The sequence below is a fragment of the Sminthopsis crassicaudata genome, chromosome 6 (genome assembly GCF_048593235.1).
Source record: "Sminthopsis crassicaudata isolate SCR6 chromosome 6, ASM4859323v1, whole genome shotgun sequence".
In the NCBI taxonomy this organism is placed as follows: domain Eukaryota; kingdom Metazoa; phylum Chordata; class Mammalia; order Dasyuromorphia; family Dasyuridae; genus Sminthopsis; species Sminthopsis crassicaudata.
Window position 1 is genome coordinate 50,070,332 of NC_133622.1, and position 19,193 is coordinate 50,089,524.

Here is a 19,193-nt window from a genome sequence, read left to right on the forward strand (position 1 = left end):
TAAGCAAAAAAAGCTAAGATGAGCAATATTAGCTATATTGCACATAACATTTCACATTTGGGAAACTAAGGAGCAATTAATTTTTCAATTATGAATTCTTCTAGGAAAACAATTTGTCTATCAACAACTCACTTTTGAAGTTTCATGAAACATTTTTCCTTCATAATGTTTAGGTGCCAGTATACTCCATGTTCTTCCGAATAAAATTAACTACTCTAAAGAACGATGAGTAACAATTCACACAGAAAAAAGTAAGCAGATGAATACTGTTGTCCAGACTATGAGATATAGTTGGATGAATATCTCATTGAATGGGCCCATCAGTGTAATTTTCCTGGATGTAGATACTAACCTGGAGCCAAAATCAAATAGAAGAAAGATGGCACAATAAACTTTACCTGGAAAAACTGCATATTCAGTGACCCCAAGCTGTTCTTTGCATCAAGAACTTAATTTTTATCACCAGTTTCTGATTCTGTATCCTAAAGAACTGCAAATTCCAGAGCCCTAAGATCTGCAAAGAATCTAACATTTTGCGCACATATATGGCAATAGAGACGTGAATGGTGGGCATAAATTTACTGCAGCATACTATCAACAGTGATCTACAATTAAAACAGTAGAAAGGAAAAAGAAAGATAAAGAAAGAAAATAGACAAGATAGTGCTCAGAGAACAGGAACTGAATTGGTCATCACATAAATGGAAAAGAATTTCAGTAAGGAGCAATACATGAGAAGATTTTACATAAGATGTACAGGAAGGGTGTGGGTTAGATTTACCTAATACATTTATGAGATTACAAATTCATTCAGTTATGGAAGAAATTATCACCAGAATATAAGCTAAGGCTCAAAAGGTTTAAAGGATATGAATATAGATACCAAAAGAAATCTATATTGAAGTCTCTTTCCATTAATTATAAAAAACCTCAAGGTTAAAGGTATTATTTTACTGATCTGGCAATGCATGAACTAGCACAATTTCTTCACTAAGGGATTTATATGAGTGAATTACCTAGAAAAAGCACTGACCCTTATGAGTAGGGATTATATTTTTGTATCCCCAAATCCTAGACCAATGTTATATACACAAAGATGTTCTAATAAATGTTTATTAAATTGAAGAGATTAAACTAATCCCTAACTTCTTTCCCCAATGGTGATGAGCTTAGAACAGGTCAAGCCCCTACCTATGAAGCAGACATGCTTTGAACAAATGGGAATCATCACCAACAAGCTTTCTGATAAGATGAAGAACCTTCTGGCCTTACTATTTCCTCTTCTTTTGTGCCCTGCAAACTCTAAGACATTTTCATCTGTCCAGCACCTCAACCCCAAGGAGCACTAGACTTAAAGCTAAATACTCAGCTTGTCTTGTCTCTCTAAGCTCCTTGAGATAAGAAACTGTCTCACTTGTCTAATGTACCCCAAACTCTGAAAACTGTGCTTGACACATGAATAATTTTTCAATTATTAATCTTATAATTAGAGCCAGCAGGATTCATAAAGATACAGAATCTAACCTCTAATTTTACACAGAAGGCACATTAAATGACTTGGTCATCTAAAGTGGAATTTCTGGAATATACTGAAGTTGAATTAAAAATAAACCTTAATTTTCCAAGAAGAGAAAACCATGAATTGTCTTGTTGATTTTATAACCAGATAAGCAAATCTTTGGACTCCTCATTCCGCTGATTCATCTATGTGATTTTTCATTTACTCTAGCCAATAAGGACATCTGTTATTGAAAATATATACAAAATCCACCAATTGTGATAAAAGTTGATATCCTGCTTTAATTCAATGGTATTGTGTAAACATAATATGTATGTTAATCATATTGACTCCTATTGAGAGTTAATATATAAATTCTGTTGTTGGTTTAACTACTCAATCTCACACTGTGTTGACAGAGCCAAAATAAGGTAGATTTTGTAATTACAAGGCTAACAAAGCTTATTCTTGTGAGAAAATGGGGAGTTGAGGGTAATAGTTGACTAGAATAGCTAATAGCACTAAACAAATCAAAGAGTAGACACATTCACCTCTATTTTATTTGAACTCTTGTTATTTCCGTGTGTGTGTGTGTGTGTGTGTGTGTGTGTGTGTGTGTGTATGTGTGTGTGTTATGTGTGGGCAGGCATTGTGGATTGAGTCACAGGTCTAGAATCAAAAAGACTCATCTTCCTCACTTCAGATCTGGCTTCAGATATTCACTAGCTATATTATCCTGAATAAGTCACTCAATCTGTTTACCTCAGTTCCTCATCAGTAAAATGAGCTGGAAAAGAAAATGGCAATTCTCTCCTGTATTTTTGTCAAGAAAACCCCCAATGGGTTCATGAAGTGTCAGACACAACTGAAATAGCTGAAAAACATCACCACCACACTTATCTATGATTGAATACTGAAAAACCCAAACAATAAACTCAATTAACCCAGCAGCAAAATAAAGTACTTCACTTAGAATCAGCAAAAACTGAGTTCAAGTTCTAGCTTAATCATTATTAGCCATGTGACCCTGGGCTTTTTTTGTGCCTCATTTTCCTTATCTGTACAATTAGGATCATTTGAGCCTTACAAGGTTTTTGGAAGGCTCAAGCAAATTAAAATGTCTAAAACTGCTTTTGAAACTTTAATATGCTAGAAAAAAGTCTATCAGTATTCTTAATTTCATGTACAACTATCATCTGTAGGGGCACCTAGGTGATGCAGCAAATAGAGTGTCAAGACTGGAATAAAAAAGATTCATTTTTCTCAGTTCAAATCTGGCCTCATTCAGAATGAGTTGGTGTAGGAAAGGGCAAATCACCCCAGTATCTTTGCCAACAAAATTCAAAAATGGGGTCATGGTAAGACAGCCATGACTGAAACAATATATACATGTTTGTATGTTCATATATCATACATAAATCATATGTGAGGGTATGTATGTGTATATGCATGTGCACACACATGTACATATATACACACATGTATGTATTGTGTGTATGTAAAATCTCACATTTTACAATAGGTGAACAATAACAATGTATTTGTGATTGAGACTTGCCTTGAAGGGGTAGAAGCACATTTTTCAGGAGATGAAAGGAAGGAAGGAGTTTGGCTTGTTATGACCCAGCTATATTATTTATTTTTTCCCCTTATTCACTCTATACTACATTAACATAGAGGATATGGCCCTCTGCTATAAGATATGGTTCTCACTTAGGAGAACAATACTCAATAACACTGATCTCACTATCTACCTCAGAAAGGACGTTTTGAAAGAAACACTGAGGGAAAACCCTTTGGATATGTGAGAAAATCTATTTTTCCTTCATCATTTGTAGTTTATTTCATAAATTTACTGTACTTTTATTCCTATACCTCCTTAAAACTCAGCAGTCTTTAGGGTGATTTATGTATTTACTATACTATAAAAATTGCTTTATGTGTATTCATCCACTGAAATTTCACAGAATCACATCATTTGAAATAAATAATTGCTAAACTCCCCTTTCTTCCTCTCCTTTTCCCAACAGTACTAATTGTTTACTTCAATACATCATGAATGCATTATTTAGTCACTTTGCCTAGGCCTTTCACTAACTAGCTACTTGAAAAGTGCAACTGTTTCATGCCTTAATGGACAATCTTCATGAATTAACTACAGTTAAAAAGACTAATGGTCAAATTCCTAATTGAAGAGCTTTTTAAAACTTAGCTCTTCTGAGCTACATATTAAGGACAAACAGTTCATCAATGTGCTCATATTCAAAACCTTTCCAGTTTTGCAGAATATGCAAAAAGTTATTTTTCTCCCTGGCTGAGGTTCCAAGTATGTACTTAGGGTTACCCATCACACACAATGAACAATCAAAGTAGGTTTTTAGTGGAACTCATCCAAGATTATAATAATTTGTAGTACCAACTAAAGCCACAGGAGGGTAGTCTTTCCCCAAGGAAAAAAAAATAAAGATGATTTTTAGCATTATAGTGCTACAATTAATATTTAATATAATATGTGTTGATTGAAGCTGGGATTTATGATATTCTTCTTGATTAGCCACAAATCCATATGCACTGTGCTATATCATAATGTTAATGAGGACAGGCAGAGATCAAGAGCTTTATGACTAGTGATATCAATAGTCACATGTAAACTTTCTGAGTAACTAGGATCTCCTGGCCAAAATAATTATCTTTTCCTGTCACTTCACAAATTTGATAAAGAATCCTTAAAGATTTATTGAATTTTTGATGGATTAATTAAGTGGACAAACACAATAGGTTTTGTTATTTAAATTAAAATATGTTTTTTTTTTCCTTTTTTCCCTTTAAATATAAACACACATTCCATATTCAATCAGGTAATATTTTATATTTGTGATACTGCTTGAATGAATATAGTATTAAAGAACAATGGGGAGAGATAGTGCTCATAATTGTACATTCTTTTGCCATCTTCCAATAATTTTGAAAAGAGCCACAGAGGATTTCATTTCTTTCTTCCTTTCTTTTTCTCTTTTCTTAATGGGATACGCTAATTCCACCCCGTGAAGACAAGCCTTAGAATAAGAAATGATTCATAGTGTGGTGCTGAAGGCTTTACATCTCTACTAAGATTCTTGACTATATTTTGCAATGCCAAAATAAAATGGCAAATAATTTTAAATTGGCTATATGAAAGTTATTTATTTGGCAATTATGTTGTGTTGGTGAAACCAGCAACTGTGCATTTCACAAACCAATCTTAATCTATTCCTTTTCATCTGACTTGGTTTATAATTATATGTAGCAATTGTTCTGTTGATATATGACTTTCAAAATGTTAAGTACTCCATTAACAAACTTTGCCAATTTATTTTACTTATATATTTGCATCTTCTAGAGGCAGCAACTTTTCTTTCTCTGTCTCTCTTTGTCACTCTCTGTCTCTGTCTCTGCCTCTCTCTCTGTCTCTGTCTCTCTCTCTATCCCTCTCCCTCCTTCCCTCCCTCCCTCTCTCCCCTCTCTCTCTCTCTCTCTCTCCCTCTCCCTCCTTCCCTCCCTCCCTCTCCTCTCTCTCTCTCTCTCTCTCTCTCTCTCTCTCTCTCTCTCTCTCTCTCTCTCTCTCTCTCTCTCTCTCTCTCTCTATTTCTATAGAACCTGTGATTTCACTGTGATAAAGAGAACATTTAAGGAGGACATTCCCTTTATTAATGCAGGTGGCTATCTTTGGTTGTGCATTTTTTTCCCCAGTCTGGGACCATGAGACTTAAAAAGCTTGCTCAGTATAAGAAAGCTGGTATGTTTTTAAGCAAAGTTTAAAATGTTTCCTCTGAGGTTAGCTCTCTAAGAGAGACAGCTAGGTGGTGCAATGGATAGAATAATGGGCCTGTAGTGGGGAAGGCCTGAGCTTAAGGTTGACCTCACATACTTATTAGCTCTGTGACCCTGGACAAGACAGTTACCCTTTGTTTACCCCAGTTTCCTCATCTGTAAAATGGAGATAATAACAACACCTGCTTCTAAGGCTTTGTGAGGATTAAACAAGATAATCATTATAAAATACTTAGCATTGTGCCTTGTATATACTGTGTGCTATATAAACATTAACTATCATTATTATAATCATCATACCATGTTTCTTCTCACAAACTAATGAAATAGTCTCTTCTAAGTCCCATCTCTATAAAATCTTCAGTTTAGCTGTATATATCTCTATATATGGACAAAATAAAAAAAAATAGCTGTTTTAGTATAATGCAAAGTCTTCTTCTTTAGCATTAGATGACTTTGGTTTTAATTCCATTTCTTTCTACTTAGTTGTCCTGGACAAGTCATTTAACTTATCTGGGTCTCAATTTCTTCCTCTGAAAAATTAGATGATTGTACTAGGGAAACTATTACACATTTTTTCCATTTTTAAAACCCAAATGCCTTTGACCTCCTGTGACATATTGCACTGGGGAAGCTACCTTTTTTTCTTTCTCCAGCTTCTTTAATTAGAGAAATCTGAAATGTATTTAATGGGGATATAGGAAAGGAAAAAAGGGGAATGGATAAATAATAAGAGCCATTTTCTCATTTGGCTCTTTTTGTCTCTGTTCGCTCACCAGGCCAGAAAACAATGAACTTCACCAGGGACATCTTTGCTTCACTCCTAAAAGCAAAGCACTGGGAAGAAGTGGTTGCTTAATTATCAGCCATTATCTATTTTTCATTTACACAGAGATGAAGCAACAGTCCTCCTTTGTCTTTTACCTTCCTTCTTCTTTCTTAGCTAGGGGCACCTAATTTAACAGTAGTTATAGTAGTCTGATAGAAAAGTGTTTATGTTGTCTCTTGTTTCAAGTATATTTCCAAAAGGCCTTTTCCAAAGCTTATTTAAATGCAAGAAGAGAAAGGCAAAAAAAAGGCTTTAGGGGGATTCACACATATCAAAATAGACTCACTGTGAGACATCTGGGGGCTTCAGCATCCTGTAACTTCCACTTAGCAGTAGACACCTGTTAGGATCAATTAGAGTATTTAAAAGCCAATGCAGGGTGGTCCTGTTTTAGAATTCTTAGTGCAATTTTGAAATATACTGCACTAAAACTTTTTGGACATCCTATAATTTGAGCTGATATTTTAAATTGTCAGTAGGTTTCAATTCAATACAATTTGGTTTGGGATTTTTTTTTTTTTCATCTCCGCCTGTGATTTCCTTGGTGTAGTGAACTCATGATAGGAAAACTTCTCCTACAGAATATTTGCAAGTACTTTTTAATTTATACACTTGTAAAGTAACCAAGAACAATGAACTTTGCATCCACTTTGGAAATCTGGGGGGTCAAAATGAGACATCATTTTTATCTTTCTATCCCTATATTATAACTAGAGAAAAAATATCCCTTCTATCCCTTTCTATCCCCTATTTAGATAATAAAGGTTACACACTAGTGGTAAACACAAATGAATCCAATAAAAGAATAAAATTCAACAACTACATGGAAAAATATAAGAAAAAATTTAAAAGGCCAACAATTTCAGGTATTTATACTGATTTTAAGAATTAATCAGTCATGCTATATGTGACACAGGTCATTTCTATTTTTCTGGATCATTTGGTGGAAGATACTATGTGTACTCTAACAACAAAAAAAGAAAAGATAAATTGTATTTTATAAATAGAAGATAGTTTAAAAAGCCTGGAGTCCAAATCTCCATTTTAAGAAAACTGAGACCTGCAGATGCTGAGTAGCCTCTACTTGAATTATGTGACTATTAAGTCATTTCTGAGTAAAAAAATCAATATAATACTATTTCATAAATGGTGTTTACATATTGATTAGAGAAATACAAATTAAAGTAACTCTGGTACCACCTGATACCTCTCAGATTGACTAAAATAACAGGAAAAGATAATAATAAATGTTGCAGGGGATGTGGGAAAACTGGGACACTGATACATTGTTGGTGGAGCTGTGAAATGATCCAATGATTCAGGAGAGCATTTGGAACTGTGCCCAAAGGGCTATCAAACTGTGCATATCCTTTAACCCAGTAGGGCCACTACTGTGTCTGTATCCCAAGGAAATTATAAAGAAGGGAAAAGGACCCACATGTGCAAAATTGTTTATAGCAGTTCTTTGTGTTGTGGCAAAAAAATTGGAAAGTGAGTAGGTGCCTATCAATTAGGGAAAGGTTGAACAAGTTGTGATAGGTGAAGGTAATGAAATATTATTGTTCTATACAAATAAATAAACTGGTTTTAGAAAGGCCTTGAAAGATTTACACAAATTGATGCAGAGCGAAACAAGCAGAATCAGGAATACATTGTACACAGTAACAGCAAGAATGTGTGATGATCAACAATGAAAGGCTTGGTTCTTCCCAGGGGTTCAGTGATCCAAGGCAATCCCAATAAATTTTAGATAGAAAATGTCATCTGCAGCCAGAAAAACAACTATGGAGAGTGAAGGTAAATCAACACATTTCTTTTTTCTGTTTTTTTTTTTTTCCCTCTACCATGGTTTTTCTTTTTATACTGATTTTTCTCTCCTACAATGATTCATAAAGAAATGTACATTAAAAAAAACTAATATACATGTATAACTAGAGAAAAAAACAAAAATAGTGATTAAGATTGGGGCACCTAGGTAGCACAGTGGATTTACACAAGTTCAAATTTTGTTTCAGACACTTACTAGATGTGTCTCCCTGGCTAGTTGCTCCCTGACCCCCAAAGAAGAACCTATTGTTTAAGGGACTATACTTGGTTCTGGGATTATAAAGACAAATTAGCCTTCCCCATGAGAAACTCATCATATAATAGGAGGAAGGAAAAAGATATATGTATATCATAATGCTCCAATCTAAAACAAGATAAATACAAAAGAAAAAAATTGGATATTTTATGATAAACTTGGGTGAGAGATTATATATATTTTGGGAATCATGAATATAAATAATATCATAGAGATTTTTTAAATGACAAATTTTGAAAAATGATTAAATTTTGGGGATGATGAACAGAAGAGACAATGATAATTTTACAATGATAAATTTGGGTGAACTGGAGGTAAATGACTATTAAAAACATTAGGGATGTTGAGTGAGGGTAGAGTTACAAGTAAATATAAGGAGAAAGATGTAAAATTCAATTCTATAGGCCCTAAATTTCAAAAGTCAGAACAATATTAACTTCATGTTGTCCAGATGAAACTTTAAAATACAATACTGAATTACTTTTGAATGAGATTGGAAGATACTGATTGATTGTTCATAGAGCACAACTGAAATCAAAGGAGTAGATGAAATTATCAAGAATACAGTCTGGTGGGGAAAAAAAAGATGAAAGAATCTAGGATGGAATTCTGAGGAAAATCTTAGTTCAAATAATAAAAAAAAAGATTGAAGAGTAAGCAACTAAAGATAAATGATCAAAGAGTGAAAAGAATAACCATCACAGAACAACAGCATAACAAAACAAAAATTAAACATCATTGATTATGAGAGACTTGCCCAGTGGCAAAAGCCACATAGAAAACAGATAAGATGAGGATGAGAAAAAGAAATCATTGGATTTTGACATATGCAATCACAGAATCTCAGTGTTGAAAAGGACCCAAGATGTCATCCAGTCTAAGTCATCTCTGACCTTTAACATGGCTGAAAAATGGCCAACCAATCCCTTCAAGGCAAAGAGAATCTAATGCCTTCTGAGAGAATCTATTGTTGTAGCCTTCCTGAAATATGTCATTGTTCATGTTTCCTATTTCAACTAGTATAGTGTCAGGTGAAAATTTGATTAGTATACCATTTGAGTCTTTATTCAAGACATCAAATAAAATATTGATTAAAAGAGTCGATATTTAAAACCTACAACACTCTATTAGAGACTATCCTCCTAATTGGCATTGGCTTATTTGCAGCAAATCATTAGGACTACTCATTCTGAATCTACATAACTGTGCTGTTATTTAGGCTATTTCTATTTCTTATGTTAATAAATATTTTAATGCTTTTGGCTAAAATTTGAATATTTATATCATTTTACTAATCTACCAGTCAAATTATATTGGGGTGGGGAGAATTTGAGCATTAGTTACTCTTGATAAAGCTATGTCATCTTCTAAATATTATCATTTCCTGTTTTAAATTACTCCAATACATAATCTTTATTTCTCATCAAGATTGTCTTATACTAAAGAAATCTCAGATTTAGTTTGAAGTACAAATATTTGTCTAAAATCTTGAAATAGGAAATTAAACTGTGTGATTGAATGTATGTGTGTGTGTGTGTGTGTGTGTGTGTGTGTGTGTGTGTATGTGTGTGTGTGTGTGTGTGTGTGTGTTTTAAGGTTTGTATGACTCTCATCTCTACTACAAAACTAATTTATCTAAAACACTCTTAAAACCAGTGATGGAATCTTAGCTCAAAGAGTATTTTATTAACAGATAGGTCAGTGTACTACATGACTTACCTGATTGATTTGTAAAATCAAGCATTAGTAATAAAGAAAAAGCACATTATTTTGGAGGAAAAAAAAACTGTCGTTTTTTCTTTCATTGACTGGAAATTGAGAAATACAAAAGGCCTACAAGTTGATTATGTACTCAAACATGCATGTCCCTCTTTAGAAGCGATCAAGGCTACATTTGTTGAACAACTGGCATTTAAAATGCACAATGTTTCAAAAGAAAGAATCACATTCAAGAGAGTAAAGGTTTCTCACAGAATGAATTTGGAATGTTACATATTTATTTGATTTGAATTTTCTTCTTTCAGATATCTTCCGCAAAGGTCAAAGTACATTTTAAATATGTCTGCATATTACTGACTCTTCAGATAACACTGACAAATATGCCCCCACACCCATCTATTGGGGAAAAAAAAGGAAAAAAAAAGGGGCAAAAAAAAAAAAAAGTTCCTGCCATTCTACTACCATTACCTATAATTTACATACTTAATTAAGACCCAAATACCTCTTAGAAAACATTTCTACTAATTGACTTCTATGTTTTTTAGTAATTTGCTATCAAATATGTCATAGATAAATAACAATGAAATCTCTGTAGATGAACAGAGTTGAAAAAATAATTAATAAAAGGTACTATACATTTGAAAATTCTTCAAGTTGTCTAAAATTTAAGTACAAATGTCTAGATTAAAAAATCTGTTGTTGTATTTCTGTATTTGAAGAGAAAAACACTAAATTTTCTGGAGTATCATTGTTACCCTTTTGGTTGATTCCTTTATTGGTAAGAGAGAGAAATAATTACAAGTTAAAATATGAAGAGAACAGATTGACATAGATCTGTGTTTAAAACTAGTCAGGAGCATATAGTCACTGCAAGCAGTGAAGTTACAAAAAATGTTCTTAATGTCATCATCTCCTTGTGATGTTTCTATAAATAAAAAGTCACACTGGAAAAATAAAATCTTAATGACAGTATTTTGGGGAACCTGTAATTAACACAGCATTCTCAGCATCTTTACCTTTATCCTACATGATTGAGAAATTTCCAAAATGTACATGTATAATATTATAAAATATGTATGCAAAAATAGTAAAAAAAAATTAAGGTGATAGGAAATATGTTCCTTCTCTCATTTATGCATGGTTGTAACATATGTCTAGTACAGGCCATTTGGCAGAGAACCTTTGATGCTACATATCAAATTGTCAGTGAATTATTCTATTTATCCACCTACATATACAAAATGATATAAAGAGCTATATAGCATTAAAGCCTAATAAGTTAGTCACAGACAAAGAGCAATTAATATTAAGTTAAAATATAGTTTCTGGGTTTGAATCACAATTTCATTGTTTACTGAAAGTTAACATGAAATAGTACATTAAAATCTTAGTTTTGAATAAGAACAAGGTGACTGAACTTCCCTCCCACCAATCTTCCCACTCCCTTAGAAGAATAACTGGCTAGGCGCATCAATCAGTTTGATCCACTCTATGACTGATTAGCCTAGATAATATAAAGTTTACCTCAAGATTTATGGAGCTCAAATGAAAAAATAAATATAATATATTGTGTATGTATATATTCATACACATAAACACATATATGTCTACAGCACTATATAAATATGACATATTATTATGAATTATGTAACCTTATTAAGTTTCAGTTTTCTTATCTGTAATATAAAGGAACTGGGTTCAAGGATCTCTAACATCCTATGAAAATCTGACTAGTGTGATCCTAGATTTCAAATGAGATAATTTTTTTGTTTCTTTAGAGGAAAATAATTTTAATTTATTTTCTTATCAATAAAATTGTGGGAAAATTATATTGAAGCATAAATGCCTCCTGACCCACCTAAGTAACAGAAGCTAATGGCTTGGGAGGAAAGATTTAATTGATTTAATGTAGTAGTTTCTTGTTTCTTCTCCCTAGTTAAAATAATGAGATTAATACTTAGGATCCAAGCTAAATATAAATAATAAAGATAATATATTTCTTTTAGTTTAATTTTTTTCCATTGTATATTTTTTGATGGGTAGATTGGATAAAATAGACTTGATAGAAAATTCTTTTCAAAATGGATATATTTGAAGATAATTTTTTGGAATCCCAGTTTCCTATATTATAATGAATGCGCAAACACTGCTATTGAAACATAATTCTATTGTCTATGGCTTCCTTTCTTTTTTTTTTTTTTTTTTTTTAACGTATTCTGTTATCTGGCAAGAGTAATAGTATAATAAAACAAGCAAAATAGGATAGTAGTGACATTTTACATAAAGATAATTAATTAATCAATCATAGGAAAAAGAGGTTTCTTAGCACCTATTAGTCTATCCCATTTGTCCCCTGGGGGCTGGTATAGGATTCCTCACTGCAATATGTTCTCTGTTTCTTTTTCAAGAAGAGCACCAATAAGTGTCCTGTTTGAAATATCAGAATATCTCTTTCTGATATTTCAGTGCGCAAGACTATGAAATACTATTAATATTCATTGTGGCAGTACTTTTATTGTTACCACTGTCAGAGATCATTCTAAAGTGTTTTTGTTATGACTGCTAATAAAGAAATCAGTGGCTAGAAAGCCATTTATTAGTTGGATGAAAAAGTCTGCACTTTGATATGATGAAGACTGGTTATAATGCTGTGGCATTCACAGGTTTTTTTTTGATGAAAATATGCAAAATATTTTTCACATCAGATACTGCAGAGCTTCATTCTAGCAGAGCTCTATATAATGCAAAACCCACAAATATTCATTTGATGAAAAAACACAGTGGTAAAGAAGTCTGTCAAAGGAAAACTGGAAGCAACTCTAGAAGCCTCTGAAGGGCAAAAAGGATGACATATATTCATAGTTCAGAAGGGTGAAAATGAATGGGGAAAGTCAAAGATTTGATTCTTAAGGAAAGACATTTTTGAATAATACACAAAAAAAAGGGAATTTTGCCTAATGCTGATTGATCTATTTCAGTAGAACAGAGATGGAAGTTTGCTTCAAGTTCATGGCCCTATTTTTTTCCTCTGGAAGTCTGACTTTCTTACTTTTTCCACCATTAAGAATTTTGTTTAGTGCTTTGTTTTTCTGATCATTTTGTGTAATTCTTGTTGTTGTTGTTGTTTTTTAGCTACCTCATATTTTGATTATAGCATAAAATAAAATAAATATTTTAATTTCTAATCTAGGTTTTGTTTCACTATGATCAGTGTACTTTGAATGATTTTTAAAATCCATATAATTTCATATTTACTTGAACTTCCTCAAATATGAATATATTTGAATTTATACAAATGTTCTGTCAGAGCAAAATTTTTAACAAAATATATATAATTGTGTCCATAGTTCCTGGATATCCAAAAAAGATTTGCTCAGAATTCACTTAGAACTCAAATAAAACAACTGTTGCCAAATACATTACTTTGAGATGAATTGTTATCATTATATCCTCTCCTCCCAAAATGAATGCTGTACTAATATGCTAATCTCTAATATCAGTTTTCTGCCATAAAATGCATACTGAATGCAAATCAAAATACATTTCAATAATCACAGGAGGGGGAAGAAACAACAAAACTTCTCAGAACAAACATCTAGTACTCCTCATGAATATATGCAGCAATCCTCTATTAAATGCCTACCTAAAAGGGTATAAGGCACTATGTTAGACATTGAGGATGCAAAATTCAAAATGAAACATTCTCTGCATATAAGAAAGGAAGGGAGGAAACAAGTATTTGTTCAGCATCCATTATGTGCTATTCACTGAATTAAACACTTTACAAATATTTCATTTGATCCTCATGATAACCCCTTGAGGTAGGTAATGTTATTGTCCATCCCCATTTTATATTTGAAGCAACTAAGGAAAGTAATCTGACTTACCCAACATCACACAGCTAGTACCTGAAGCCAGATTTGAATTCAGATTCAGACTCCAGACTTAGCAGCACAGCATTCTATCTGCTTGTTACTAACTGCCTCTAAAATACAAGGTTAATCTCCAATCCCACTCTCCATCTCTGGGAGAATACAATGCATGAGAAAGAAGTAGAAAATGAGAAAATCAAAGATGATGATAAATACCAACCCAAAGTTCAGTGGAAACTTCATAGAAGTATTAATATCTTTTGAAAATCTCCAATATCATATCTTATTTTGTTTTTTTTTTTTGTACATGATAGGATATCTATTTGATTAAGTGTGAAAAGACATGTTAGTTTCATAATGAACTGCCTCATTCATTAATCAATCTATCATCATTTAATAATTATCTACTATGTGCCAGACACTGTGTTTAGCACTGGCAATGAAGATATTTTCTAACGAGCCCTTAAACAAAATTCTTTATTACATTGGAAGGGATTTTTGTATACTGATTAGACTTGATAGCTTCTGTCTTCTCTTCAATTCTTCAGTTTTGTATATCTGTGATAAACTCTCTTTAAATCACAATATAGGACATGTTACAACTAATCCCATCTGCTATGGTTTAACTCTTGGTAGCTTCTATTTCAAGAAAGGTTATTTGGTGAATTTATTTTTAGATATGGCAATTTATCTTAGAGTGAAAACTGGTATCCAAGTCTAATCCATTACTCTACCACTTGCAAACTCCTTGACAGGAATCCTCTGGTCACATAATTTGTATTTTTCTCAGCACCTAGGATAGTACATTGACATTTAATAAATAATCAACCAAGGTTTGTTGGTTGATTGAATAATTGCTATTGAAGGTGAAAAAGAATCAGTAAGCATAAGCAAAATGTAGTTTCAAAATATATTAAAAAGGAAGCATTAGGACACCATCTAGTTAAGAAACAATTTTAAATCCAGAAAATACAGCTATTGTTTTTGCAGCAAGTGAAGATTTTTAAAAAGCAATGTTGTTTTTCCCACCTTTTTTATTACAACTATTTATTAATAATCCATTATACTTTGATTTAAGAATTAAGTAGTGAACAAAAGAAACATTTCTCAAAATTTGGTCATCCCAATCACCACCACTGCAGCAGCAGCAGCTGCTACAACAGCTTACAAAATAATAATGTGAAATAATTTTAAGCCATATAAAACAGGTAGTTAGATTTTACTCATAGCTTTTATTTTCTTTATGAGAAATGAAGCCATTTTGAGAAGCATATATTAATATCTTATTACAAATATCTCTAAAGAGAAAATAAAACAATATAAAGGATGTCCTGAAAATTGTTAGAATCTTCAAATCTTACTCAAGTATGGAGCATATTATTAAAGTAATGAGAATGTTTGCTCATGCTAATGTTACTAATGGTTCTAATAATAATAATAATAATGATAATAATGGTTCTAATCCAAGCCAAACCAATAGACAGCCATTAAGTATCTGCAATGCACAAAGTTGACCTAGGTACAGAAAGCATAAAGACAAAAATTAAATAGTTTATACAATCAAGAATCTATTCAAGTTCATGAGTTTGTTCAAGACAACTTGAGAATTGAGAAGGTAATAATAACTAAAGCTTCCTATAGGATATAGCACATGAATTGAACTTTCAAGAAACCTTGAGATTCAGTAAGATAGATGTAGAATATTTCATATATGAAAGCTTGAATGTGCAAAAACACAGAGGTGGGAAATTGAGTACAGAAAGCAGCAAATAGGTTCATTTACTTGGAATATAGATTGAGTGAAGGAAAAATAATGAATAATAACCTTAAAAAGTAACCTCTAAAATCATAGTATGAGGGATTTTAAAACTGACCCAAGGAATTTGTATTTTTCCCATAAAGGAATGGGGATTGTTGAAGTTCCATATATTATTTTTAGAAATTATACTTTTATAAATTATACATTTATTTTTAGAAGTTATAAATATATGTATGTATGTACACATATATACACATACATGTATATGCATATATATGCTATTGACAATGTCAATATGGTCTCTATCTCATAAGATTATTTTGTTTGTGTGTGTGTGTGTGTGTGTGTGTGTATGTGTGACAGACTGTGTATGTGTGACAGACTCAATAGTTTGGTGAATAATATGGAAATCTCAGAATAATTATAGACACACACACACATACACACACACACACACACACACACACATATACTTGCTTTTTTTTGCTGAGGCAATTGTGGTTAAGTGACTTGCCCAGGGTCACACAGCTAGGAAGTGTTAAGTGTCTGAGACCAGATTTAAACTCAGGTCCTCCTAACTTCAGGGATGATGCTCTATCCACTGCACCACCTTGCTGCCTCTAATACTTTTAAAGGTTGAAGGAAATGCTAAATTTCAATTAGACACTATTGTAAATATATATATATATTTTTTTAATTCATTTTAATTTTCCCCTCAGACACATGCAATATTTTTATTAACATTCTTTTTTATTTTGATTCCAAATTTGATATAGATTACACATGTGAAATCATAAAAAAATTTCCATATTATCCTTTTTGCAAAAGAAAACAATTTTTTAGAAAGAAAAAGTAGAAGGATTCTTTTCAAGTTTAAGATCTAAAATCTAGCCATTTTGAAGTTTTGTTGTTATCAAATTAGGAATCCCTTGTCCAGATAATGATCACAAGAAGAAGATAATCAAATACATAGTTTAGGACAATAGTTTTTACAAGCATTCTAAATGGGATGGTTAAAAAAAATCATTTTCAGGGAAACAAATTTGAGAAGACCTCATATCTTATTCTCATAGTACTTTAGGAGTTACCATGGCTCTCCTAAGCATTACAACTGCCTTTAGATGATCTATGTTAAACTGATTTGTATAACCTCTTTTTTAATTAAATATTTTGCTGGCTTCATCAAAAAAGGTTTATTTTCTTAAATGTACTTATTTTTTTTAAGTCCTTGTAAGTTATCATGGGCATTTGGTAAGGTTGGCAAGCTTTTGGGTTTCCAAAAAAAATTGACATTGCCAGAGCCAAATTCATAAAATATTTCTCATGCCACAGATTAGTTCTGAGCCATTTTGCAGCCCTGGGAAGTCTATACCATAAAGAACACTTCCTTTCATTCCAAACCCATTTGCATTTTATTTGTGCCTCAAAGGAGGAACAATCCAAACTGATTAGAATCCGCAGACGCTGTGCATAATGAAAAATTAATTGCATCAATCTTTTCACTGTAGTGGTCTTAACAACTCATTTTCAACTGGTCATTTTTCCACCTGCTCACCAGGGCCCAGGCAGCTGAGGCAAGCATATCTCTGACATTTACTGAATACCAATGAAGTTAAGGTCACTGGTACATCATGCATGTAGGAACAGAGCATTCTGAAAGAGATGTAAGCTGTTTTGACTAGTAGAACTAGTATGTGAGAATAGAGGACAAATAAATCCTTTTGATGAGAATCTAGCTCTGTTTGAATAGACAGAAAAGCAAGGCAGGGGAAAGTCTACATCTCCCATAGCAAAGGTTAGTTTAGCTTCCCTTAATGAGGGTTGTGCTTGATGTGCTGTTGACAATGGTCATAAATCAGGTTTCACATGCTAAAAGGGATAGTGATTGGTATGCCCGATAAGGACCACAGCACAATGCATATTCATCAAGACTGTTTTTGCTATTGATAGCAGAGTTGTTAAAATTTGGTAAATAAGATGATTAGGCTCAGTGGCCTTATAGTGCTATATAAAAGAACAATTTTCACTGACCTCAAACCTTTTTACCCAACTATATTGATTGCTGTATTGACCAAGAGATGTAGTGGGAAGCTCCAGCACTTTAGATGGACCTGGTAGATTTATGACAAGTACAAGAGAAAGACAGGATAAAAAGTCACAGATAGGTCATAATGGGCATTGTTGGGGAGCACAGAGACATATTTAAAATCACTGAAGTTTAGGATACACAGGACAAGTCTTAGCACAGTTATTCTAATGTGATAATTTGAAAATTCAGGGAGTTTCTCTACAAGTCTCTTGTAGTATACACTAAATCACTCGACTCTGTTTACCTCAGTTTCCTTATCTGAAATATGAACTGGAAAAGGGAACGACAGACCACTTTAGTATCTTTCTGAAGAAAATTTCAAATGGGGTTACAAAGAGTCAGTGACTGAAGTAACTGGATAAAAACAATATTTGATAGCATATTTCTATATGTGTAGAAAAGAATTGAGAATTAATTTTCATTTAGTGTCCAATAACTGATGTAGCACATATTTCAATGAATTATTGAAGGCAAATCTAGGATGAAAGTTTAATGTCCTTCATCCCAAGTCCAAATGTATATTGACATTTGTTTGTTTTTATGAAGACCATCATCAAAAATTTCAAAAAATGATAATTTTTTGGGGGAAGAATGTACTCTAGGAAAGTTGTCTTTCAAGAAAGATTTCATATCTCTATATAAAATTACTGCAATACAAAACTGTATATTCTTGTTTTCACTGAATGAGGGGGAAGGGTTGTAATTATGCCTGAAGAATAGTAACTTGGGACTTTATGGAACTGGAGCAATCAGCATTCTTAGATTATGAAGTGCAGTGGGACAAGGATGGTGCTGACTCATCTGGGATCACAATATTACTTCATATTAGGTAATATGGTTGTATGGAATTTAAAATCATCAAAAATGAATATGTAGAGAATGAGATTTAATTATTAATTCAATTTAGAATGGTATTATCAGAAAGTATATAGAACTCACAATGCCTTTTTCCTTAACAATTAATGCCAACATAATACTATCTTAACTTACACCTTTAAAAATTCTATTCTATTTTCACTTCCAACTTCTTTCCTATTCCTATCCCACACATTGGAGTCAAGATGGCACATTACAGGCAACAACCTAGCTGAATCTCCCAACGTTTACCTCTAAACCACTTTAAAATAATGCCTCAAATAAAATTTCCAAGTGATAAAGACAACAGGAGGTCAGGGTGAGACAATTTTTTTTTCCAGCCTAACACATATTAGGAGCTCAGCAGGAGAGGTCTGTCATATGGGGTAGAGGAGGTGGGGGTACAATTCAGAATGCTGAAGCACCAGCAGAAGCAGCAACTTCTGGAGTTTTCAGACCTGGGACAATAAAGGTGAATGGCAACTGGTAAGAAAGAGATTACACAGGACCCTTTGTTGGCACTGAGTCCAGGACAGTATGCCCATATACAGTTCTGAATCATAAAGACAGGGACAAAAGGAATACAGCATTTGCTACCTGTAGGGTATTAGGGTGCCTTCCTTGGTAAAGATCAGAGCACAGGCCGAGAGAAGTGACCATACCTCCAGGCCAGCTCCAG

The 19,193-nt window shown here is 32.8% G+C and overlaps 1 long non-coding RNA gene across 1 annotated transcript in view; it reads right to left on the bottom strand.

The window, feature by feature from the left end:
- The window catches only part of LOC141545715 (uncharacterized), a 118,850-nt gene that overhangs the window by 62,220 nt on the left and 37,437 nt on the right, over nucleotides 1–19,193 (bottom strand). The window contains exons 4-5 of the long non-coding RNA XR_012483124.1: nucleotides 6,424–6,477; nucleotides 5,609–5,689 (exon numbers count right to left, since the gene is read on the bottom strand). This is a non-coding gene — a long non-coding RNA (uncharacterized LOC141545715). The remainder of the gene's footprint in view (nucleotides 1–5,608; nucleotides 5,690–6,423; nucleotides 6,478–19,193) is intronic.